At 46.6% G+C, this 25044-nt stretch overlaps 1 protein-coding gene across 1 annotated transcript in view; it reads left to right on the plus strand.

Annotated features, from left to right (window-relative positions):
- TCF7 (transcription factor 7) overlaps positions 1 to 25044 on the plus strand; it is a 134393-nt gene that overhangs the window by 93351 nt on the left and 15998 nt on the right. The window lies entirely within an intron of this gene.

Consider the following 25044-nt stretch of genomic DNA (forward strand, 5'->3'; position numbering starts at 1 on the left):
TTAGGGCTGAGGAGGGAAATAGCCTCAAGCTCCTTGGACACTTGGCCTGGAAAACTCATGCCAGGAGGATCACAGCAAAGCCACAGCATTGCTGCCTCCACACCTTTGAGATTAGGGCCATGCATGGGGCTGGGCATCTCAGCTGCAGCCCTAAGCTTGCTGAAAGTTTGGTGTGAAAAAAAAGGAAATTCTGAAAGGAAGTGAAAACAATTAAATGCAATAAAATGAAATGGAGTGCAGTGAAATGAGCCAAAACTTAATGAAATTATTTTCATTGAAATCTTGAGATTTCATTTCTTTCATTAAATGAAGAATTTTTATTTCATGAAAAGTAATGAAAGGAGAAATTGAGGAATTAAATGAAATGAAAAGTCAGGAAAGGAAATACAGTGAAATGTATTTTCTGTCAATTCAATTCTCTACCCTTCCCTTGGTTTTAGGGGCAATGGTGAGGCTGAGATTCCCTGAGATTTCTCTGGCCAATTCTGGTCATCAGAATTTGACTCTGAAGGCCACCACACAATTCCTTGAAGAAGAAAACTTCTATGCTCTGCTGGTCCTGTCTGATTTCAGGACAACAAATGTAAGGCAAAATATTTTACTGCAGATACCAAGAGTTTTAAAGTCATGAAACAAGCTTGCATTTAAAAGGAAGAGTTGCTAAATTCAACACATATAATTGATGTATAATTTGAAGTAATAGCTTTGCAGGAATGTCTGCATAGAATCTGACCTATATATTCCTTAGAATTGGTGACCATGTGGAGCAAGGAGAGAGCTTGACCCAGCTTGACATTCAGATCCCAGAGAAAGGTTGCATGACTAATACTGAAAAAACAGCCATATAATTTCAGTCTTGGAATTGCATCATGAACTCACAGGCTGACAACCATGGAACCCAATATGGGCATTTTCCAGAGTCACTTCCTGATGCTCATCCACCTGAATTAAGACAAAAGAGTTAATTGCTTTCTTTTGGAAAGCAACTCTCCTCTTAAGCAGTTTGCCATGTTAAGAGCACCCCTTCTGCAGCTGAGGAGGATTTCAGATGTACTCACACTTGCCAGGTGGTGGTGATCCAGCCTTTTCAAAATGCCTCTACATAAAATTATCCCAATCCCACAAACCACTCAGTATTATTTCATTGATGTTCTGCTGGCAAAGAGGCCTCTAAGGCTTTAGAGACTTGAATGGAGGCAGGTGCCTTTTTTATCCTCCAGCCTTCCCAGAAAATCTAGTGATGCTGTGGGATTTCCCCAGTCCTCAAAGGAATTCCCTCCTTGGGGGAAGGTAGAGGTTAGAGTGGCAGTGTGGGTATTTGTTTGAATCTTCCTGGGGCAGAGGACTGCCATCAAAACACAAATCTCCAGTGCATCCTTCTCCTGCATCCCTGTGCCAGCTGGGTGCTGAGTCCTCATTCCCTGGGAGCATCTCTGGGCCTCTCTGTCCTCTCCATTTTCCCCTCTTTGCTCACTGGCAGCAGACAGATCCCACATGGAGGGAGGAGGTGCAGCAGTACAGTGAGTGCCTGTGGAACAGGGAGTTAATCCAGTGACCCCAGAGTCCTGGGTGCCAAATTCCCAAGGGAGCCCAAGTGGTTGATGCCTCAGGACAGCAGCATCCTTGGGTACCACTCTGGGGCTCCATTATTCCCACAGCACCTCCTGTTGCCCTGCCTTGTAACTCAGCGAATTCTTGATCTGCTTTAAGGAAAAGGTTATTCTATATCAACTGTGTCAATCTCTGTTTCACATGTGTGGAAATGTCCTGACTCCCATTTGCAGCACAAGTGGCTGTTGGGTTCATCCCTTCAGCTGTAGCATGGAGGGTGCTATTTAGGGTGACTCACTGGGCTGCACTGCTCTGCCCCTTGGGGCATTTGCTTAAGACGTAACACATTCTGGGAACACTGGATCAGGAGAGAACAGAAAAGCAACAAAGTGTTGCGGCTCTGATATGTTTTTTAAAATTCAGCTCCTTAAATTACGAACAGAGCACGCCAAGAGCTGCTGGGTGTTGATCTCTGCTTTCCTGCTCCCTTAGCAGGCTCACAGAGATTTGGATTTTCCCTTGCAACAAGGATGGGTGGAATGAGCTGAAAAGGAGGGAGTCAGCTCTGCTGCCTGATGGAGGGAGCACAGGTGGTGTCCTCAGGTGCTGGGGCCACCAGCAGCAGTGGAGATCCAGAGAGCTGCTGGGTCACCCAAAAACATGCCCAGAGAGAGGGAGGGGAGAAGCTTGAGCTGCTGTAATCACACATAGGAGTGGAAATGTCTGGAACTGATCCATCAGTGAGCAGTGGGCCACTCCTTGGAAAGGCTGGGAATGATTTCTGTCCCCTCACAGCAAATGTGTGCTGATCTGGGCTTGGGCAGTACTTTCTTTTTCAGTCTGGCTAATGTACTCAGGACGCGTTTAGAAAGAAATTTATATAAAAATCTCTCTTCATGTTTCATTTCCAAGCTACCACACATGGATTTACTTGTGAATAATGGATGAGTCAGCAGGGTATAATGCTCATTACTCAGTGAGTGCGCAGGGAGGTACTTGGAGCAGTGGCAAGGGCTGGGTGAATCCCAAATTCATCCTGTCCCTGGATGCTGGGCATTGTTGCCTGGAGCTGCCACACTGCTGATGCTGCAGAAGCTGGGACAAGGAATTCAGCTCATTTTCTCCTAATTTTTTAGTTCATTTCTGTTGAGGTAAACTAAGCCTGTGACATGTCACGGAGTACAAGCCAACGATGAAGTTCAATTTCTGCATCTTCTGCCTTCCCCTGCAGTTTGTGGAAGGGAGGTAACAAGTGACATTGGACAGCCACAAACTTTTAAATGAGGATTACATTGCCTACAAAGAATGCAGGCAGGCAAGATTTGATGGTGCAACTTTCCAAAGAAAAGCCTGTCAGCCAGTGCTAATGAGAGTATCTGGTCATTCACAACTAGATTAATCTTCTTTTCCCCCAGTGAAATGCTTCTGTTTAAAGCACCTGATAAAAAGGGAGCCATATAATGAAGAGTCTGGGTGGTAAAAATTGTTCTTAGAGCCCTGGGTTTGCTTCCCATTCTTCAGGTAATGTATAGAGCAAAGAAAAGGCTCCCATAACATGGGAAACCAGGAAAAGGAATAAGGAATTAGGATCTGGACAGCCTGAAATACCCAGCCTGCAGAATCTCATGCTGCTGATTGCATGGAAAAGAAGAATGATAATTGAAGCAGAGAGAATGAATTTAGGAACAGAGCAGAATAAATTAATGTGGGGTCCTGGAGGGTGATTATCCCTGCTCCCATGCCTGAGAACACCTGGGCTTGTCCTGTATCACAGGGAGGCACAGAGTGAGGGTGGTGAAGGATGAGCTTCTCCTTATGCTCAGAATACAGTTTAGACCAACCCTAGCCAGACCAGAAAGACAACATGGCATGGAAATCAAAACACAGGCTCCTATTTCTCTAATGGTGTACACAGGATACAGTGGGGCCAGCATGAGGTTTTTTTGTCTGTGGTCAAGAACTTTCTTTTTTCTAACGTCAGACACTTTGGGGCTGAGGGTTTCAAATGAAACAGGATTCAGCTCATGCAGAAGTTGCATGTTGGCAAATACAGTGCTGTGAGTTTAAACCCTGTGTGGTTTACCATGGAAAATACAGACATGGTGTTTTTCACCTGAACTTGGCTACACACAGACCAAAGACAGAGGAGACCGTGTAGCTAGAGCAGTGAAGAATTTCAGATGTGAAACCAAAATTAACTTCCTCGTTGTGCACACAAATACAGATGAACACACACACCTGCCCAGGCTGCTGTAGGGTGATGTCCTGGTGCCATTTTGGCTTGCAGAGCAGCCAGGTTGTAGTGAGCAGCTGTGTGTGTGTCAGCAGAGGCTCAGCAGAGCTCCAGCCCCCCGAGCCATGGAAGGAAGATTATTGCTGGGAAGGACGCTGTGCTGGGAGGGAGTCAGCCCTCATGGACGTGACCTCAGCAATATTCCATGCATACCTGGACACGTGTTCAGCATCTGTTTGGCCCTGAGGATGCAGGCACTGGCACAGGCTCTCCAGAGAAGCTGTGTCTGCCCCATCCCTGGAAGTGTTCAAGGCCAGGTTGGATGGGACTTGGAGTATCCTGCTCTAGGGGAAGTGTCCCTGCCCATGGCAGGGGTTGGGACTGGTTGAGCTTTAAGTTCTCTTCCAACCCAAATCTTTCTAGGATTCTACAAATCTTTGTAAGCAAGTTCTCAAGTTTTTCTTGTATTTGTAAGTGCATGAAAATCTTCCTTGCTTTTGCTCATACAAAACCCATGTGTTTCAGCATCTCATATGGATGACACATCTTTCCAGCTTGGAGGTGGCAGGGCATAGCCCTTCACTGGAGCTGAGCGAGACAGGAAGGATTACTTGTGCATAGAACTCATTTAGGCTGGCCCTGCTCTGCTTCCAAGCAGGCTGAGGATTAAGATGCAAGTAGCAACACCCAAAAATACAAAGAGGCTCAGGAGTCCTTTCTTGCCTTGTTTCTTGGCAGCACAGCTACAGCTGCTACCTGTTTTCCAGTGACTTGTGCCTGTGAGAGGAAAGCCAGGATATGAATCTTCATGGGTTTATTTGTTTGCTGCCCAGTAAGTCAGGGGGAAAGGTATGGTACACCACATTTATAATGCATCATCTGAAATGGATCATTTCCACCTTTGGACTGGGGGAAAAAAGAGACCTCCCACTACAGATCTATGCAAAGGACCCTTGTATGTGTTCATCATCATGTATTGATGGGGTGGCTGAGGGAACTGCCTTCCACATCCATTATTCCTTTTACTTTTGATTTCTCCTGCAGTGTTGAAGGTTTACAGTCTGTAACACAAAACATGTGGGTTTCACAGGTCAGTCACCCTGTCCTGGAGGAAACAGATTTTGGGTGTAGTTTCTCATTCTCATTTACTCCTCGCATTCTTCATTAGCACTAAGGCCCAGAAGGACCTGGCTGCAGGACACCAGCTGGGAGGGGAACGCCAAGATGTGATCATCTTTCACATGGTGACAATTTTGTGAGGATTTGGCTTAAATGTACAGTTTAGCAAAAAAGTGAGTTCTGGTTTTTGAGTTGGAGTAGGATATGTGTTAAGAGTGAAGGTTTGGGCTGGTGGAGGCCAAAAGCCGTAAGCGAGCCTGGGAACAAGGACAGAGCAATGACCTGCATGGGGGTTAGGGCTCTTGGGACACGCTGGATAGGAAGGGAAAATTTTAGGACTAAGATTTGGCTGAGAAAAAGTCCTGAGACAGTGTAGCTGCTTATGGACTCATGATCTGGACATGATTGGCACTTACCAACTGAGCTTTACCTGCTGCCTTGAGCCTTGGCCATCAGTGCCTTGCTGGCTGTGGTTGGAAGCATGGCCCAGGGGCACTCAGCAGTTCCCATGTTGTTTTAGTGCTGCCTGTAGTACAATCTCAGTGGTTTCTCCTGGTTCAGGCCCTAACCCTACATTCAATGTCAGGCCAACCCTAGAAACCTCTCCCAGTTCCCAGATTAAATGAAATGGCTGCAGATGAGGCAGCAAAGCCCACCATATAATCTTCTGGATTCAAACCCTGACCTCAACCTCAGCCTATTCACTGCTCCACTGACTCCTGGTGACCCCAGATGTCAAAGGAGTCACAGATTCACTCACCATGAGCTTTCCATTTTGGTGCTGTCTCCCCCAAATGCCTTTATTGTCCTAGCTCATCAGTGTCTTTTGGACCTTCCAAAGTCACACAGCCTGCACCAGTTCCAGAAGAAAATTATCTCCAAGAGCTCCCTCTTCTCTCCCCATACTTTCCTCATCTGCCTCCCCTGAATCTTCTCATGACCCAAATTTATCTGTTCTTCCTGACCTATGATCCTAACACCTACTTCAGCCTCAGTGCCATTGTTCTCCCCTTCCCTAATACTAATCCTAACCAAAACTCTCACCCAAGTCATAAAGATGGAAGCTATATAACCTGCCTTAGATCCAGGTAGACATGCTAGAATGCTTTTTTTGGGTAGAAGCTACACTGAGATCCAGAGTCCCATCAGCTGGGGCTGGGGCTGGGGACGAAGTTAATATTGTTCCCCAAGTTAACTTTAGGATTTAATTTATGCTCATGTTTCACAGGAGGCATGAGCTAGGAAAAAATGGGAAAGTGATGACACTTTCAGTGTCATATCTCCAGTCCCTAGTGCTGGTTTCACAAGTGAGTAGGTCAGGAGTGTCCTGTCCCCGATTTCCCTGCCAGCTCTCACGTGGATGAAACAAACACAGGTACCGTAGGTGCATGGTCTGACAAAAGTCTTCCTTGGAAAAATCAGACTTCAAGGAAGAGTATCTGATGTCATCACTGAGAGATGACTGGGCTGGAACAGTTTTTTCAATTAACCTGTAAATAAAATGTTTGGCATTTTATTTAACAGCAGCTCCTTGCACAGTGGTGCAAGGATCTATTTCTGAGGAAATTCTTCTGAATTCCAGAAGAGATCAAGATACTTTGACTGAGAAGGGACTGTATCCAATAACAACTCTTAAGTTCACAGATAAGTCTTTGATCTCTTCTGTTTCATGACTCCACATTGCTTTTGAAAGACAGCTGAAACTTCAACCCCCACAGTAAAATTCAGCTTTTTTTTTTGTTTTATCCTGTTTACAACAAACACAGGCAGGTGGCAGGTCCTGGTGGTGTGATGAGTGTGAGGGAATGACCTTCCCTTCATTGCAGCTCAGTGACAAATGAGAGAGAGGAATAGAATAGAATAGAATAGAATAGAATAGAATAGAATAGAATAGAATAGAATAGAATAGAAATTTCAGTTGGGAGGAGTATGACAGCTACTCTTGTTTTACATATAACAAGAGGGCTTGGGATTTATGTGATCAACAGTTCAAAAGCTTTCAGAAGAAGAGACATTCCAGGCTGTTTGCATGCTTGCTCACAACTGAATGCAAAGCAACTTGAGGCCAAAATCCATCCCAAATGCATCCTCCTGTGTTGCAGACCACCCCTGCCAGAGCTGTGTGAGGATGAGCTGCTCCCTTGCAGCCCTGTGCTGAGTGACAGTCACCCGGTGGCACGGGGACAGCTGGCCATCTGTGCACCTCTCCAGGGAGGAGCACACAGCTGTGAGCACATCTTTTCTCATTTGATGCATCACATGTGAAAGGAGGAGGCTGGAATTCCAAGCTGGCCCCACTGTGCCTGTGGCCACAGGGGAGCAAAGCCACATGCCCCAAAGTTAGTTCAGTGAAGCAGTCACAGGTTTTTCTGTTGATTTCCATTCAGACTTCCAAAGGTACTTTTTCTTTTCTCTGTGTTTTATAAAGCACTGCATACACCTACTTTCAGCTATAAATAAGAAATAATCGTGTGCATTTAACACTTATTAAAATTCTTTTTAAATTTATATGCAAACGAGGAGCAGCCACAGGCTGCTGGCAGGTTGCCGATAAAGCCCTTTGTTCTGCAAGGATTCTACACCACTGATGAGGCAGATAAATTTGTCTTCAGTGCCATAGTCTTGTCTTTGCTCTGAATCTTTTTTATAACTACTGGAAGGTGTAGGTTGAGAAATGCTGGTTTGATTAGCTGGGCTTGTGGTTGGTCCCTTTTCATGCCAAAATCATTTAAGTGTTCCAGACATGGCATACACCCATGGAATCTACAAATATATCTCTCCCCAGTGCGTCATAATTCCTGGGGTAGTAAGTGATGAATCATCAGGATCTAATGTGAAGATAAGCTAATTAGCATTAATCAGAGCTCCTGCCCGAGGTGGGAAAATGCTAGGTGAGCAGTCTGTTAGCTGCCATCTGACTTATTTAATTATTTTATTTTCATTTCTTTCAATTTTACAAATCAGACTCTTCAAAGCTTCTAAGCTCATAGACTGGTACTCTTTGGTGACATGAAAAATTTAGCAGCCTTTTCATGTCCCTCAGTCTCCATCCTGCCCTGATCTCACCCATCATCTCACTTCTTGCATTGCCTGGAAGTCCTCAGGCTGTGGCTGGGTTGTGCTGTGGCATGGGATGGCTGCTGGGCTTGGAGGTTTCTCCCTGCAAGGAATCTGCCTGTAGCCCCCTCCTGCTAAAATCATTAAGTGACTATCTCCAGAATGTAAATTAACTCTCACCTTGTTTCAATATGACAGAATAGAGATCCCATCAGGTGTAAGTGGTGATGAGAAGTAGTTCACTTATGTAAAGTAGTTGTGATATCAGGCTATGCTCTCTTCTTCCTACTCAGGGTAGTAAGTTTTTCTTTGAAATCTTTAAAATTATTTTGCAGCATTTCTCTTCTAGTAATGTACCTTCTAAGAAAAAATCCCAAGGAGCAGGGATGACTGTAAATACTTCCCAATGTGTCCTTACCCTGGCTGGGGCAGGGCTGTTGTAATCAGAGTTCAAGTCTGTGATGCAGGAGCACGAGGAATTCAGTCTCAGCAGAAAGATGCCATCAAACACCACCCTCCATGAGTGCTGGCCCATTTGTTTATGGATTGTTTATGGCAAATTCTTTTACCTATTGGCATCTGCAGCATGCCTGTGGATTTTGAAATGCCTTGGCTTTGGTGGTGTGTCTCCTCGCACCTCAGGTTTGGTAGTGGGAATCCCATTACAAAGGGAACTAGGATTCTGAATTATCCATTAGCATAAAGATAAATAGCTTTCAGGGAGACCCATGAGGAATTATTTTAAAGATACTTATTATTTTAAAGGGCACCCAATGTGCAGCATAGCACCTCAGGGCACCTGGGACTGTCCTGCAGCCCACAGTCCATCATGGTCACAGAACACAAAATGGTTTGGGTAGGAAGGGATCTTAAAAGTCGTCTCGTTCCAACTCTCCTGCCATGGACAAAACCACCTTTCACTAGACCAGCTTGCTCCAAGCCCCATCCCACCTGGCATTGACATGATGTGGCACAGCCTCTCCTCCATGGAACAGCTTGTGGGCTCCATGGGAAACAGCACCCAGCAGTGGCAGCCCTGCTGGGACGTGGGGAATGTGTGCCAGCCCACCCCCAGGGCAAGGAAAAGGGAAACATTTGCCAGTTTGTGGGCTCAGAGTCCTGCAGTACTCCAGTCGTGTGGTCCTTTGCTGTAGTGGCCAATGCCTTTCTTTGCCACCCAGACAGAACTGAGGTTATCCTTCCTTGAAACTGCTGGACATCTGCCATGGGAAATGCCTTTCTTTGATCTGGATTTTGCCATGATCCTGTAACTTATAATTACACTAACTCTTCCATTCCAGTGAAACCCACCCCTTCCTTTTTTACCCATGGCACATGGGATTTTTGGAGAAACCACTGAGACTTGCAGAGCAGCTCCATGGGCTGCTGGGGTGGGTTTTACCTCTTGAGTTTGCTCAGATGTAGCAGAATTACTCCTTTTCACCTAAATACTGTTCCATAGCTCTGTACTGAGTTGGAGGAAAAAATTCCATAACAAAACCAAAAATGCAGGAGCACAAAGCTGCTTCTTTTATTATGGTGAATAAAGTCACCTAGGCCAGCTGAGAAGGTTTATAGCCACCAGCAGATGTCATTGCAGCCAGCACAGCGTGGTACCTGTCAGGTGAGAACAGAGGCACTGCAGGTATTCAAATAATACCCAGTGGAGAATGAAAATAAAAAAATAAATCATGTAATTGCTGATTGCCAGGTAGCTCATTCTTAGATCACTGGTAGCTCATTTGTAGTAGATAGACATGAGGAATTAAATCCCACACTACAATTTGTTTTCTGCTGAATAATTAAGATTTATTAGTCCCAAGCACAAATTATAGTAATTTAAAATACTAATACTTTTTTTTAAATGGAACATGCATGTGGATTTTGTTTAGTGGGAGTAGTTGGGTCCTGATAACCTAATGAGCCTGAGGATTAATGAGGAGGGCTGATCTGCCCCATGCTCCAGTGCTGCCTCCCATGCTGGGCTCTCTGAGGAGAGGTTGAAACTGGGTGAGCTTTGAGGTGCCTTCCCACCCAAACTATCCCAAGATCCTTTGATTCTGTGATTGCTTGGTGCAGGAGAGCCTTGGCATGCATGTTTGGGCACGTGTTTGCCTGGACGTTCGTGTGTGTGCACATATTTATGCCCTTGCTAACCTAAGTTTTTCATGCTCACAGATTTCTGTGCTAGTAGCTACAGAGTGGCAGACAATGCTCCTCTTGAAATCAGTGGCAAACTTTGCTGTCATAAAGACAAAATAATGAAAAATGCTCATTAGCCTCTGTATCTGAGTAATTTCCCCACTCCCCTTCTTTCTCCGGGGTCAGCCAGCAAACAGGCAGAGAAAATGCCTGAGCTGCCTGTAAGACCTTGGTCAGTCACTGGTAGTTATTATTATGCCATTGCATCAAATCTATAGAAATACTTTATATAAATTTTCCTGTTACAAACAATATTTACTGTTTGCTTGGTGAAGACCACAAGCAGAACTGAGTCTGCTGAGCTCCATCTTTTTCAGATTCAGGAGATAACAAGACTCTACCCTAAAATACACTTTATAGTTAAGAAATGCAATTTCTGTTAAACTACTGATCCAAATATAGCTGTGTACACATAAAAGACAGCCAAGCCAAGGCAGATGGATATGATGATAAGAGAGATGGACTAAAGGCAGGGTTTTATGGCCAGTCTCCTCGCAGCACAATGAACAAGTATTTAGCTTGTGGGAAACTCTGGCTCTTCATACTTCTACAGTCTGTGGGAAATTCCGGCTTTTCTACAGTCACTGACAAGGCTGCACGTCAGATTCTGTTTTGTGTTGAGTTTGGGGCCCTCACTCCAAGACAGACATTGAGATGCTGGAGAGTTTGCAGAGGAGGGCAGTGGAGTGGGCAAGGGTCTAGAGCACAAGTGTGATGAGGGGCTAGGGGACTGATCCTGGACAAAAGGAGACACCTTCTTGCATTCTACAGCTCCTTGACAGGAGCGTGGAGTCAGGTAGGGATCCAGCTCTTCTCCCAATAAACAAGTGATAGGACAAGAGGCAGCAGCCTCAAGTTGTGGCAGGGAAGGTTTAGATTTAATATTGGGGAAAAATGGTTGTCAAACCCTGGAAGAGGCTGCCCAAGGCACTCAGGGTGGAGCCACCATCCCTGGAGGGATTTAACATGTAAATGTAGCACTTGGGGACATGGTTTAGTGGTGGCCTTGGCAGTGCTGGGTTAACATTTGGACTCGATGATCTTAGGAGGCTTTTCCAACCTAAAAGATTCTGTGATTCAAGACCCGAATGAGCACCTGCCAGCACTGGAGATAATGTTGTGTTCTTGGCCTTAGATGAGATAAATCAGTGGGGAAACTTCATTGACTTTGGCACAGGCTGTATCTTATTTTCAGTTCCATGAATCTAAGTTGTTAATCTTTTGCTAAAAGTGTTTGGAGGTGCCCCAAACACTTCAGCTGGGGACACACAGAGTCACCTGTTCTGAGATGGTGTTTCCTGATGAATCCCATCAGCTGGGTTTTGGCTCAGCCTGGGGATTTATTTCTTCAGAAAGTCCCAAGTTGCTTTATGTCCTGAAATAGAGGAGAGAGCCAGCCAGAGAATTAAAGGGAAGATGTTATATTAAGCATGTGTTTTAAGAAGAAATTTCTTTATCTGTGTAGCACCTCACTTAAAACTGAGAGTTATAAAAAAGTGTAATTCTCTGTAATCCATAGGATTTTTACCTTTTGCATTCTAAGGAGCTTAGATGATGGCCAGAAGATAGATGGGCTTATTTTTTAATTGCAAACTTCACTGGGAAGAATGTAAATCCTAACCCAATGGCAATAGTGTTTTAATTGTTTTTTTCAGCAAATGTACAATCCATGGGTAATGAAAAGAACTTTTACTATAAAAAATGCAATACTAATATAGGATTTAATCATGTGACAGTGTCCTGAAGGAAGGACTCTTTTGCCTGTGTATCATTGCCCTGGTGGCAAGTGAAGTTTTTCATTCCCAGATTCTTTCAAAAGCAGATGTGGGACACATGGACTTCCTGCTCAAGCTCTACATAATACCTAAGCTTAAAAATGTCACTATGGGCACGTGGAGGTTGTATGCATACAGGTGTGGTAGATGTTTTGGGGGTTTTTAGTATAATCAATGTTCTCTGTAATCTCTGTTCCATCATTCAGCAAATACAGCTGTCAGTTACTGTAATAGATCAGAGACCATGACAAGTAAGTTAAAAAAAATAAAAATCTGTGTTACAAAATGACCTGCAGTTAAATAGCTGATCTCTGGTGCTGGGTTGAGTTAGTTAATTATCTGGTTGGGAAAAAAACCTATGCCAGAAGCTTCATGTTAATCATCCATTCTTCCTTCTTCTTGAATTTTTTTTCTTTTTCTTTTCATCTGTGTGTAAATGCTGGGGCAGTTGTGGATCTGTTTGCATTTCATGGAAGCAGCTGGCATTTTGGTGGCACTGTGGTGGCATCAGTGGGGGCTGCTGGTGCAGGCAGACCTGGCACCTGTGACGTACTGGGATGTGCTGGGACACAGCAGCTGCTTGCATATCAGCCACCCTGGTCCCTGCCTCCCGTGGGACTGACTCTGTACACACCCTTCTGTTTGCTCAGTTCTGCTTTGTTTAACTTTTCTGGAAAACCTTTTCCATGGAGCGCCGTGTCGCGGCTGACCTCGGGGCAGGGTGAGCTCCCAGGGCAGGCTGTGTTGGAAAACAAGTCTGACCTCAGCCAGCAGAGTTGGTACTTTAACATTTTTGCCCTTCTCCACCTCTGTGAAATGGGGATAGCTCACTCTGGGGTGATGGGAACAGACATTTCCCTGGGGCTGCTTTCCCCAGTCAGGGTCAGGCCCCCAGGACCCTCTCTGTGGTCAGGGGGACAGCCCAGCAGAAGATTGCTCTTCCAAATGTCACCAGAGATGAGAATCAGAGCATGAAAATACAAAGAAAGGTTTGGGATGAATGTGGCTTATATCTGGGTCTTCTGCCTCCTGGGAAGGTGAGTGCATCCACCAGGACTCTGTCATGCACTTAAACTTCTCCCAGCAAAATTGTGGTGAAGTTTGGTGCAGCCTATGAAGAGTTGTGGATTTTCTGAGAAAAGTAAATAATGTGGCTTAAAATTCCTGGTCCCGTGCAGTTCTGGGGCAGGTAATAAGCTCCCCAGGAAGAACTGCATCATTAGAACCCTGCTAAGCCCTCACAGGTTTGCTCCTGTTGCTGCTTGTATTCCCATGAACCCCAAACTCAAAGCAAAACCAAGTTGAAAGAGAAAAGTTTCATCAATTATTTTTCTCATCAAAACCATATGAAATTTTGACTTTCTTATTTTTTCAGTGTGAAGCCTTTCATCAGTCCTGCCTTGTGAGAGTATGATTAGCCAGTGTTAAAATGAAATCCAAGACTGGGAACGTTTTGTGTGGTCTCTGGTTCTGAAGTGACAATTTTTCACATCTGACCTAACCAGGTTACCCCTGGGCCATTGCTGACAGTCACTTTCATAAAGCCATAGCCAATAACTGATGGGAACTCTTGGTAAAAATATGTTGAGAAGACAGCCTAGACATAGCAGGAATAATTTATTATTTTTATTTTAGCATAAAAAATAAAAAGTTTGCTGCATTTATTAATAGGCCAAGTCATAATCTCCCATTATGGCACCTCCTACTGTATTTGGCTGTAGTTGGAAAATGAGACTTTCATCCAGGCCCTGAAGTTTGGAAACCAGCTCTCTCCAAGCTGCTTTCCATACTGAGGCACAAAGAGGAAAATAATCTCATGACCATCCACTCCTGTAGTAAAATCTTGTGCAATTAAATCTATGAATCTCAATACCTGAAAAACAGGATTTGATGACACATGACAAGAGCTGAGTTAAAATATGTATGACTTACTACCAGCACAGTGGGTAATCTTTATCATCATGAGTGTGAAGATGAAATCAAGGCATGGGGTGGGGATGCACAACACCAGAGTTACCTTATATATTCCCACCCCTTACCTGAACTTCAGTTCTGAAAATGAGCCCCAGAAGTATTTCTGAATAGGCAATATTTTTTTTAAATGGAAAACTATCTGTAAGGATGCTTTGTATGGAGTCAGAGGTTGCTGTGGTGCTTAGTGCATCACATCTCTCCTGGTTTGCTAACTCATTACCTGGCTTGTTGTGAGCAATTAGGAGATTGAGGCAGCAAAGCTGTATGCTCGCCTTCAGTCTGAGTCCAGCTCACAGGGTCAGACCTCTCCATCCTAAATTTCATCCAGGAGCCTCTTCCCCGTGCTGCTGAGGCTACCAGGATTAGCTGTTGAGCATTTAAACTGCTCCTTGTTTTACATCTCATAGGAGGTAACATTTAAGGAACTTCTAGAAGTCAAGTGGCAGGACAAGATTAATTAGGATTCCTTTCTAATCCTAATTACAATGATATTTGCTTCCCACGATAGGAGTTGTTCATTATCATATGTATAAGTTTGTTTCTTTAGTCTGTCTGCTTCCCTCTCCCCAACAAAAAAAAAGGTTAAATAATATTTAATATGTTTTTGCAGTCATTAAAAAAAATCAACTCTTTTTAATCTGGTAAAAACATCAGATGGGCAGAGGAGAAACCCATTCAATTCCCTATTAATTTCCCTTGCTCTCTAATTATATGCAAATCCACCAAGCCCAGGTTTTAATTCAGCTGCTCGCATTAAGAGATCAGAGGAAGATTCAAAATGGGAAAGCAGAGTTTGACGTGTCATCGGGGGCTTGTACGAATTTGACTGGAAGATAAATTCCACATTTTAATTAAAATGTTTATTCCGCTCTGCACAATAATGCTTGCTTGCTTTCAGAGGAGAAAAAGGGTATTAAGCATTAAAGGAACTAATTCCTCCTATCGAGAAAATTAGGATTTCTCCCAGGCAGACACAGGGTATCATCCAGGATTAGCGGCTGTAGCATTCTTTGTAAACATGTCACCCTTGAAAGTGAGCAACAAGGAAAGCTGCTATCGCCTCGCTGCTGCAGGGTGTCCACAGAGCATCCCTTTGGCTCCAGAGGCGATTATCTTCTCTCCATGGCCCCCACAGAGCCATTTATCTGAAAACTGGGAGCTAAATGTGAGTCAGATTAGGGTAATGTGGGGGTGGCAGCAGGCAGCTCTCCTCTCTCCGTGCCAGCATCACCAGGGGGGTTTGGGGATCCCTGTGGAGAGGGATGCTTGGCAGCACCACTGCTGGGGAGGGACTGACATCTGTCCCCACACTGGGCTGGAGTGATGCTCTAGAGGGGTCTGGGACAGACCCTGGGGAAGGCTCAGAGCTGCCATGGTTCATTCCTTCTGGCCATCCATGTTGGAAATGTGCTTGACACTTGTATAAATTTGAAGGGATCTCACCAGAGTAGAGAAACACACACTCAAGGAGGATGATAATCTTACATATCATCATCCCTGGTTGTTTTGACTTGTGTGTTACTGGATTGTGGCATGGGCTTGGACATGGCCACCTCTGATGTGGTACAACACCTTCCCTTGGTGTCATCTGACACTGTGAGTGTGTGGCCTTGGCCATGGATGCCATGGGAGAAAGTTCCCTCTGGACAAGTCAGCAGCATTACAGTACCATTTTTGTTTTATTATTCCTGTTATTACTGTTATTTTTTCACAGCATTGTCAGCAAATTGGGGATTTCAGGCAGTGTGAGAAACTTGGCGTTTGTTGTCTTTGTCTGTTTCTTTCAGCCAGTGATGTTGTCAGATAGTGAGATCTCCCCTGAAGATGAGCTGTGAGACTAGCAGATTTAAAAAGAGAGGAGAGAGGAGAGAGGAGAGAGGAGAGAGGAGAGGAGAGGAGAGGAGAAAGGTGAAAAGAAAATAGGGATTACAGTGCTTGCCTGGAAGAGCTGACAACTGTCCCTTCCCAAGCCTATGGATAGGGGCAAACGTCCTGTGATAGGTCTCCTGTCCCGGTCTCAGTGTGACAGGGGTGGCACCAGCAGGATGGTGTCACCCATGGTGGCCTTGCATCCTGGCACTGCTGTGATGTGGAGGGGCAGGTTTCACCCTTCTGATGTTTGGTTAATCGAAACGTCTTAAATCACATCAGTGTTTTGGAGGGGTTGTGTTTTGTAAACTCCCCCACACACTTTCAAGTACATGGGCTGGTTTTGTATTTGTTATAAATGGAAAGGAAAAACACAGCCAGCAGCCAGGACCCCTCTCCTCATGCCCAGGGATTCTGTAAGCAAACATTTGCTTCCAGAAAACTGCACAACACTGGCACCTGGAGGGTTCTTGTTGCTGGCAGATGGCCCCAGAAATTGTGCAGGTTTTCCATCTGCTGCTGCAAGCACATCCCTGGAGAGGAGGTATCTTAGAATCACAGAATGGTTTGGGTGGGAAGGGACCTTAAAGACCATCTCATTCCACCTCCACTGCCATGGGCAGGGACACCATCCACTAGGCCAGGTTGCTGCAAGCCCCATCCAACCCAGCCTGGAACATTTCTGGGATATGGGGCAGCTACAGTTTCTCTGGGAAACTGGTGCCAGTGCCTCACCACCCTCAGAAGGAATAATTTCTTCCCAATATCTAGGGATGTGACAGCCAGATGCCAAAGCCTGCTCAGTTCAGATCCAGCACAGATATGGGACTGAGGTTTGCAAACAGCTTTTCAAAGCAGGAGGAAATCCTTGAAACCAGCAGCAACAGGGATCACAACATGGCTCTCACAGTGCAGACCATCAGTGTTTCACCAAACCTTTGCACCCTGAGGTTTGCCAGGCACTGGAGAGTGACTCCCCTGCTCCTTCGAGAAATGATGTCTCAAACCTGCCCATAGGGCAAGCCTTGCCTCTGTGACATATTTTTGTTTTGCTTTCTTCCCTTGCCCTCTTGGACATTTTCCTGATTAATTCTGGGTACTGGACCAGCTGCTTGCCTTTGAGAAGTGGAGTGAAATAAAGGAGGTCAGATACTATCAGCCTCCACAGGTCAAATGGGAGCCTTTGCATTCACAGCCTCAAGTGTTACCAGTAACTCCAGGGTTTGCAAGTTCTGATTCAAATTCTCAGAACCATGGGGCATGATGGGGACAGCGATTTTTTTTTTCCTGTGAAGCCCAGAACACCAGAAAGCCAATAACCAGGGATGGATGTTTCAGAACAAGCTGGGGGTTGATGCAGCCCAGAATTAAATCGCCCTGTTTGTTGGGCAATTTTTGGGCAGTAGCAGGGGTTTGGTGCTGCAGTGCAGCCCCTGGGTTATATTGCCCCAGCATTTTGGTTCCATGAAGCCAAATGGCACCCCTGCCTTTTGTGGCAGTGGCACACTGGGACTGGAGGGGAGTTGCTGTCCCCTCCTGAGCAGATGCTTTGAACATCACAGCAGGAGCATTTCCCAAGCAAGGCCAGCATTGCATGAGGGCACTTTCTGCAGATTTGAGGAGGCATCTGGAGTGAGGTGGATGGAACTGTAAACATTGCGTGGTGATGTCTAAATTTCATTTTTCTGAGGCTTCCACCTCTCTGGTATGCAGTGTAGCTGCCTCCACACTTGTCCCCTGTCACCCTAAGAGAGCAACCTCTGAGAGGGACTTTTCATTTTTATTTTTCCATGCCTTTTTTAATTTTTAAATTTTCAGGAAGAACCACCTACATCTTTCTCTTAGAAGATAAATACTCGAGAAGTGAAACTGTTCTTCCTGTGCCCGTAAATGGTGAAAAACTGAGCTTATTTCCCCTGCAGAGTTTGACTGAAAAATAATAACCATTATTGCTTAAAACCAGAAACCAGCAGCAGCACTGAGAAATTTTGGAAGGTTCTTAAGTTCTTTCCCTGTATTTCCCCCATCGCTGTAAGTGCTGAAGGGCAGGTTGGATGGGGCCCTGAGCAGCATGGGCTAGTGGGTGGTATTTATCTGCCTATGGCAGGGAGTTGTAACTGTATTATCTTTAAGGTCCTTTCCAACCCAAACTGATCTGTGATTCTGTGATTTGTCCCCATCGTGTCTGGAGTTTGGCCACCCCTCTGAGTGCCGGGACACAGAAGGTGTGAAATGCCAGGGAATTTGTTCTCTGATGCACATCCCACTCACAGGGGAATCAGGATCAAGGGAGCTGAGTTTGGCCACTGAGGCAAGCACATCCCCTGGAATGTGCAAAGAAGATCAGGGCTACCCAGGAGCCTCATCACCATTTACAAAGCAGAGAGGGATTTTGAAGAAACTGAAAGAAATCAGGGAGAAAGGGAAGAATTGAGAGAATTAATGCTCCATCAACCACAAAATGTAGAGTGCAGGGGTGAAAACCAGAGTGAGGGCAATGTTTGGATAAAAACCTGAGCCAAGACAGCATTTGCCTGTATGTGTGATATGTCTCTTAAACCAACCAGCTCCTTGTTGCAATTCATGTGCAGAATTGATGCAAGAATTAATAACTGGAAATTATTCCTTTCCTCTCCATCTGACTGCTCATAAGCATGTCAGGGCCAGCCAGAGGTGGGGCGCACAGGGCAGTGGGGATGGGGTCTGTGGAGGAGCCCTTGGTTGTGCTGAGAGTAAGAACCAGATTCAGCTCTCTGTGCCACAGCCATGCTGGTTGACCTAGGCAGTGGCCAGGAAGATGCTGTGGTGCTGCTGCTGCTGCTGCTGCTGCTGCTGCTGCTGCTGCTGCAGCCAAAATTTGTCTCTGCTGGAGGGGTGCAGGGCTGGGTGAGGGCAGTGCCTGAGCATGGGTGGCTTTAACTTTCCCTGTTTCCTCTGCGGCAGCGGGCTGGGGCGCTGGGACTGCAGCAAAAGTGAGAAAAGAGAAAAAAGTGTGCTGAGCTGAGAAATGAGTCAGTGCTGCCTTTGCCTGCGGGCTGTGAGGGGTCCGGGCCCGGCGCGTGCAGCCAGTGCCACAAACGGCCTGCAGTGGCTCCTGAGCGGATCCTTCATCGCAGCCAGTGCCACCAATGGCCTGCAGTGGGTCCTGAGCGGATCCTTCATCGCAGCCAGTGCCACCAATGGCCTGCAGTGGGTCCTGAGCGGATCCTTCATCGCAGCCAGTGCCACCAATGGCCTGCAGTGGGTCCTGAGCGGATCCTTCATCGCAGCCAGTGCCACCAATGGCCTGCAGTGGGTCCTGAGCGGATCCTTCATCGCAGCCAGTGCCACCAATGGCCTGCAGTGGGTCCTGAGCGGATCCTTCATCGCAGCCAGTGCCACCAATGGCCTGCAGTGGGTCCTGAGCGGATCCTTCATCGCAGCCAGTGCCACCAATGGCCTGCAGTGGGTCCTGAGCGGATCCTTCATCGCAGCCAGTGCCACCAATGGCCTGCAGTGGGTCCTGAGCGGATCCTTCATCGCAGCCAGTGCCACCAATGGCCTGCAGTGGGTCCTGAGCGGATCCTTCATCGCAGCCAGTGCCACCAATGGCCTGCAGTGGGTCCTGAGCGGATCCTTCATCGCAGCCAGTGCCACCAATGGCCTGCAGTGGGTCCTGAGGGATCCTTCATCACAGCCAGTGCCACCAATGGCCTGCTGTGGGTCCTGGGGGGATTTTTCATCACAGCCTCTCCTGCTGTAGCACCATGGGGAAACGAGGGGCCAAGGTGTCTCCTGACGCAGTCTGGGGCTCTGAGCTGGGAGGTGTTACCAGAACTTAGAGTCTGCAGAGCTGGCTTTGAGTCATGGGCTTGGGTCCCCAGTGCCCCAGGTGAGAGCATTTCCCTGGGAGTCCTCCTGGCATCTGATGCTGTGGATGTGCATAATAATGTCCTTAATCATCAGTCACAGAGTGGTTTGGGTTGGAAGCAACCGTAGAGATCATCCAGTTCTAACCCACCTGCCATGGGCAGAGACACCTTCCACTAGACCAGGCTGCCCAGGGCCTCATCCAAGCTGGACTCATGTCCCTGATATATCCCTGATGATTTGCTAATTTGGATTGATTGGAGGATAAAGAGCAAAAGGCACAGTGCCCCTGGTCACAGGTAGCTTCCCCAGCAGCAGTGCATGCTTGTGCAGCCTGACCTTATACCTCTTTCTGTGGCATGATGACTAATTTTGCAGTGAAGAGGAATTAATTCCTCATTGAATCAGCAGCAGCAAACCTTGGTAGGTTTTGTTTTTCACAGCCAGCACATCGACTCATCTCACTCTCTCTGAGAAGTGATGTCAAAGCAAACACGGATGGGGCAACTCGGGGCTGGACTGCAGCCTGCAGCTCCTGTGCTGCACCCAGGCACCCACGCAGGGCAGGGGAGCACAGGGACCTGCTCAGAGCTCAGCCTGACATCTGAGCTGAGAACAGCCTTGGGGGATGCTCCCAGCAGCCAGACACACAGCTCAGCCAGTGACACAGGGCTCTGGGACTGCCAAAACCCTGCTCTAGCATGGTGGTGATGGCCACCAGCATGGCACAGCTGCCAGCCCCAGCTCCCTTCCCTTGGCCAGGCCCTTTGCTACACACAGGCCACTGCTGGGCTGGCCCACAGCTCTTCATTTCTCTTTCTTTGGGGCTGGCAACGTGGGAAAATTTGAAAGTGATGTGAGTAATTTCACCTGACTGCGGCTCGGCTCCCCAGCGAGGCTGGAAACCACAGCGCTCGCCCTGGCCACCAGCTCCTGCTGCTCCTGCTGCTCCTGCTGCTCCTGCTCCCTGCAGCCTGCTCCAGCCTTTCTCAGCACAGCCAGGGTCATGGATCCACCAGCTCCTGCTCCCTGCAGCCTGCTCCAGCCCCTCCTCAGGGTCATGGATGGGGCCACCAGCTCCAAGGGTCACAGAGGGGTGATGGGACCTTCCTCTCCCTGCAGGCTCCTGTGCACCCATGATGGACAGTGGCCCCCCAGTGCAGGGTTTTCCAGCAGTTTGAGCTCTTGGGATGTTGGCTGATGTTCTGGGAGCTGCGGTTTGTGCAAGGCAGGCAGCACCCTGGTATCCTCCATGGGGAGCACAGCACACCCTGAAGTTACATCCCCAAGGGAAATTTAACAGCATGAAATTTAACATTTTTCACTATTGGAAGGGACAGTAGAGTTAAACTACTTTATTTTAGTTCTGAATTGTCTTCTACCAGAAAATTAATTAAAGTCATTCCCATCTGTAAAAGCAGCAGTGGAGCCCAGCACTGGTGGGATGTTGGGATCCTCAGCAGCCCCCAGGCAGTGTGGTGTGACCACTTCTGCTTTTAATAGCTGTGTTCAGTTGTAGCAAGGAATACTTTTCACAGGTTACAAAACATCCTCCTTTTTTTTCATTTGCTTCTTTTCCTAAACTGATCCAAGCAGGAAAAAAATTCTTTTTTTTTTCTAGAATATTTTCAGAGTTAAAAACTCAGAGAGTTTTACCAGCGATGGAAATTTTTCAGCTTGATCATTTCACTCAAATTTTGACTTTTGGCCTTCTGTGCTACATTTTTCTAAGGTTAGCTTTAAAGTTTAACAAAAAATCCTCCATCAAACCAGCAAAGTAAAACTACTCATTTTTAGCCTGTCATGACTAAATAGATAAGTCTTTAAAACATTAATTAAAATACTTGCTAACACAAGGTGCTTTCCAGAAAATGGTTGATTATAATCTCATACCATTCTCTAGTGAAAACCCCACATTTTGATTAAAATAATTTATAGTTCTGATCAACCAGCAGCATCCCAGCATCTTGTATAACCCCACTGCTTCCTGCAGCCAGAGCATCTGTGACGGAGAATAGGAGCAAAGGCAAAGGATGTTGAGTCTGATCAGGCTCCTTGGACCCCAAATACACTGAAACTCCAGTGGTGAGGGTGATCCTCATATGCAAGATCCACTGGGTTTGCATGTGCTCAGAGGACAGAGAGCTTTCTGTCTGGCCTTGAGATCCCATCACAATCACACACCCAGGCTTCTCTGTGTGATTCTTCTCTTCTCACACCCATCTCTGACTGGGGTCATCTAATTTTGCCTTGCCAACAATTAATCTTTCTTAATAATTAATGCTACTGTCTTTTCTCTTTGTTCCTCCAATTACCTCTGGTTATTAAAGTCACATCTTGGCTTCAAGGAGGGATCTTCTTCCCTCACAGCATTGGGTTTTTCAGTCATTTTCAGGGGGATTGATGGGATGGCTGGTGCTGGGAGGGGGTGCACTGCAGCATCAGTGCCTGGCCCAACACACAGGGGAGGGGGAGCAGTGCTCACATGGGAGCTGGGCACTCACCAGAGCTGCAATTCAGCAAATTTGAGAGTGGGGTAAAAGCCTTCCAGGCTTGCAAACCCCATCCTGCTGCTCCATCCCCTCTGGAAATGCCGTTCTGCAGTCGCTGTAAATGTGTCTCCTCATTTCTGCATGAGGTCATGGCTGCACAGCTCATTCCCCAACCTGTTCTCAAAAGGCTGTGCTGGAAGAGGTGAGGCAAGGCTGTCCTTGGAGCCCCTTCAGGTCCCCCCACGGCTGCTGAAGGACAGGAGGTGACACATTGGTGTTGGGGCCATGATGTTTGGCACCAGCAGCGTTATTTTTGGTGGTTGGGTAGTGAGCAGCTCTGTCACTGCAGCTCTGGGCTGTGTTGAAACCCAGGAGACAAAATGAGATGCTTTACCAAACCACAGCACAGCCCCTGTGATGTCCTGAGCAGCAGCACCCACTGTCCTCCCAGGGGGCCTTCTGAGGGAACACCAAACCACTGCCCTGTGTCAAGTCAATCCTCCTGGGACAAAACATTTACATCAGGGCAACTTTATGGCATAAAACATTGTCAGTTGCTAAGTCCTGCCTTTGAAAAGCCTCTTCAAGGTTCATGTGCTGCAGCTGATTTGCAGGAACACAGTCTAGACCTTGAAAAAAAATGGGGAATTGATCCCATTTCTCTGGCATATGGATTTCTATAAGCCAGGTATGGTTTCATAGTGCAGCTGGGGAAGACCAGGAGCTGCAGTCATGGCCATGGGCCACAACCATTGGCAGCTGCAGCCTTTGAATCAGGATCAACATGGAATTTTTCTCTATTTCTCCATTTTTTTGCAGCATTTCCTTCTTCCCTTAATCTTGGGAGATGGGTTCCTGTAACAAACTCCCTAATGGAAGAAATGGGTAGGGGGATAAATAGCCCCTTGCAGAAATTTTTGTCTCCTTGCTGGCCATCCTTCCCTACCAGCTCTTTATGGCTTTACAGAGTAGAGAAGTTTTTGAGTGAGGCAGGGGGAAATGTAGAAGGATCATTGGGAAGGCAGCTCTTCTTACTGGTGCAGCATGTTGTTTTCCATCTGAACTGATGGAAAAACTGAATAATTGAGCTGCAAGTCTTGTTGTACCATCAGGTACAACAAGACTTGCTGAACCTTTGAATTTCAGAATGGTTTGGGTTGGAACCTTTGAATCTCAGAATGGTTTGGGTTGGAAGGGACCTTAAAAATCATCTTCTTCCAATCCCCTGTCTCCTGCCATTGCTCTGAAAGTTGTTCACAGTCATCAGACAGCGAGGCTGGCTGCTGAATGGTGCTGTGCTTTGGATCAGACATGAGGCAAATGGGAAAGAAAGATCTGCCCTACTTTGAAGAGAAAAAATGCTTGAGTTGAGGTTTTCAAAGCAGCTCAGCATTGAGATTGTTCTGCTCCAGTGTCATGTTAGAATGTACACGTAGAACTGCATATCCCTCATTTAGGCTTTGTGGCTCTTAAATAAGCTAAACCGTAGCTAATTTTAGAAATATCACTGAAAAGCTCTTCTTCATCTCATTTCATGGCTGAGAATAGAAAGAGCTCAGAGCTCCAAACATGTGTTTAACTAAGCAGGAACCAGCCCAGTGCTGCTCTTGATGGGAAAACCACATAACCCGTGGCCCTGCTGCAGGACAGGAATGCCTGTGCCACACCAGTTTGTGCTGGGAAGGGGGATTACATTCCCAGTACCCCACTGTATGCAGTAAACCTACACCTGTTAAGCACCAGGAATTAGGGTTTTCATTCATTCTCAAATGCAAACCTGCGTGCCTCTTGGTTTTTATTTGCATGAGCAAACCTTTGTGGGAAAGGCAGATGTAAAGCAGCGTCTCCATCGGTCTGTTTTCTTTTCCGCTTCATGGGTTTCCTCCTCAGAACAGGGATGCAAAACACAGGACTTGCCCAGGGCTCCCAGTTCACTTGGAGCAGCTGGGATGTGTCCAGGACAGGTTGATCAGAGCCACTGTGTGTTTCTGTGCCTCCCTCACCAAAGCCAGCCAGAGCTTTGTGCTCATTCTGCCTGAGCAAAATCATTACCAAAGTGGAAGGCACCAGTGAATTGAGTCCAGAGATCCTAAATGACTTGTCAAAAGTCACACAGCAAATCATCTGTAGACATCCCAATGAGACTGCTGAAAACTGTCTGGCATGCCCAGCTCGTAGGCCCTGGAGAGCTGTCTGTCCTGCTTGATTCCCAAACTGACCCTGTTCTGGAGTGCTGTTAGTCCTGGTTTCTTTTGTGGATTTATCTGGGACAAATCCTAACATTCCACCACCAGGATGAAGTCAGTTTGGATTTAAAGGCAGCCATGGGCGAAACTGGGCATGTAGGGAACAGCACGAGACGCTCGAGGCGAGGAGGCTGCATAGATGGCAGAGTGTGTGAGTGTGTCTGTGTGTGCTCCTTGCTGCTGTGCAGCTCTTCCAAACAGCTTCCCCTCCTCTGCTCCAACACACAGGAGGACTTCCTGTTGTGTTCACCAAAAAGGGCATTTTCCAAGGTGTTGGGCTCTGACAGAGTGCTGCACGTAACCAGGAGCAGCTACAAGAGGAGACAGATTTTTATTTGCTTACTTTTCCTGGGTTTTTTTTATCTCCAGCATTACCTCAGCTCCCTCTGGTCCTTCTCCAGCACTGGAGCTAGTCCAACAGGGATTTCAGCCCAAGAGCTAACTAGTGACCATGTCCTGTTTTCAAAGACATTACCCTCGATGTTTAATGGTGCCCTTGGCAGTGCTGGGTTAATGGCTGGACCTGATGATCTTTATAAAGTGTTTTCCAACCTAAATGATTCTGTGATCCTGTGTCTGTCCTTGCATGACAGCCCTAATTAAGAAAGCCCAAACATGACTTCCACAGTTAATATGAAGGATTCACTGTGAAAGTCCAGATTTAGACCCTGTGGTAG

Source organism: Geospiza fortis, unplaced genomic scaffold (genome assembly GCF_000277835.1).
Source record: "Geospiza fortis unplaced genomic scaffold, GeoFor_1.0 scaffold55, whole genome shotgun sequence".
Taxonomy (NCBI): Eukaryota; Metazoa; Chordata; class Aves; order Passeriformes; family Thraupidae; genus Geospiza; species Geospiza fortis.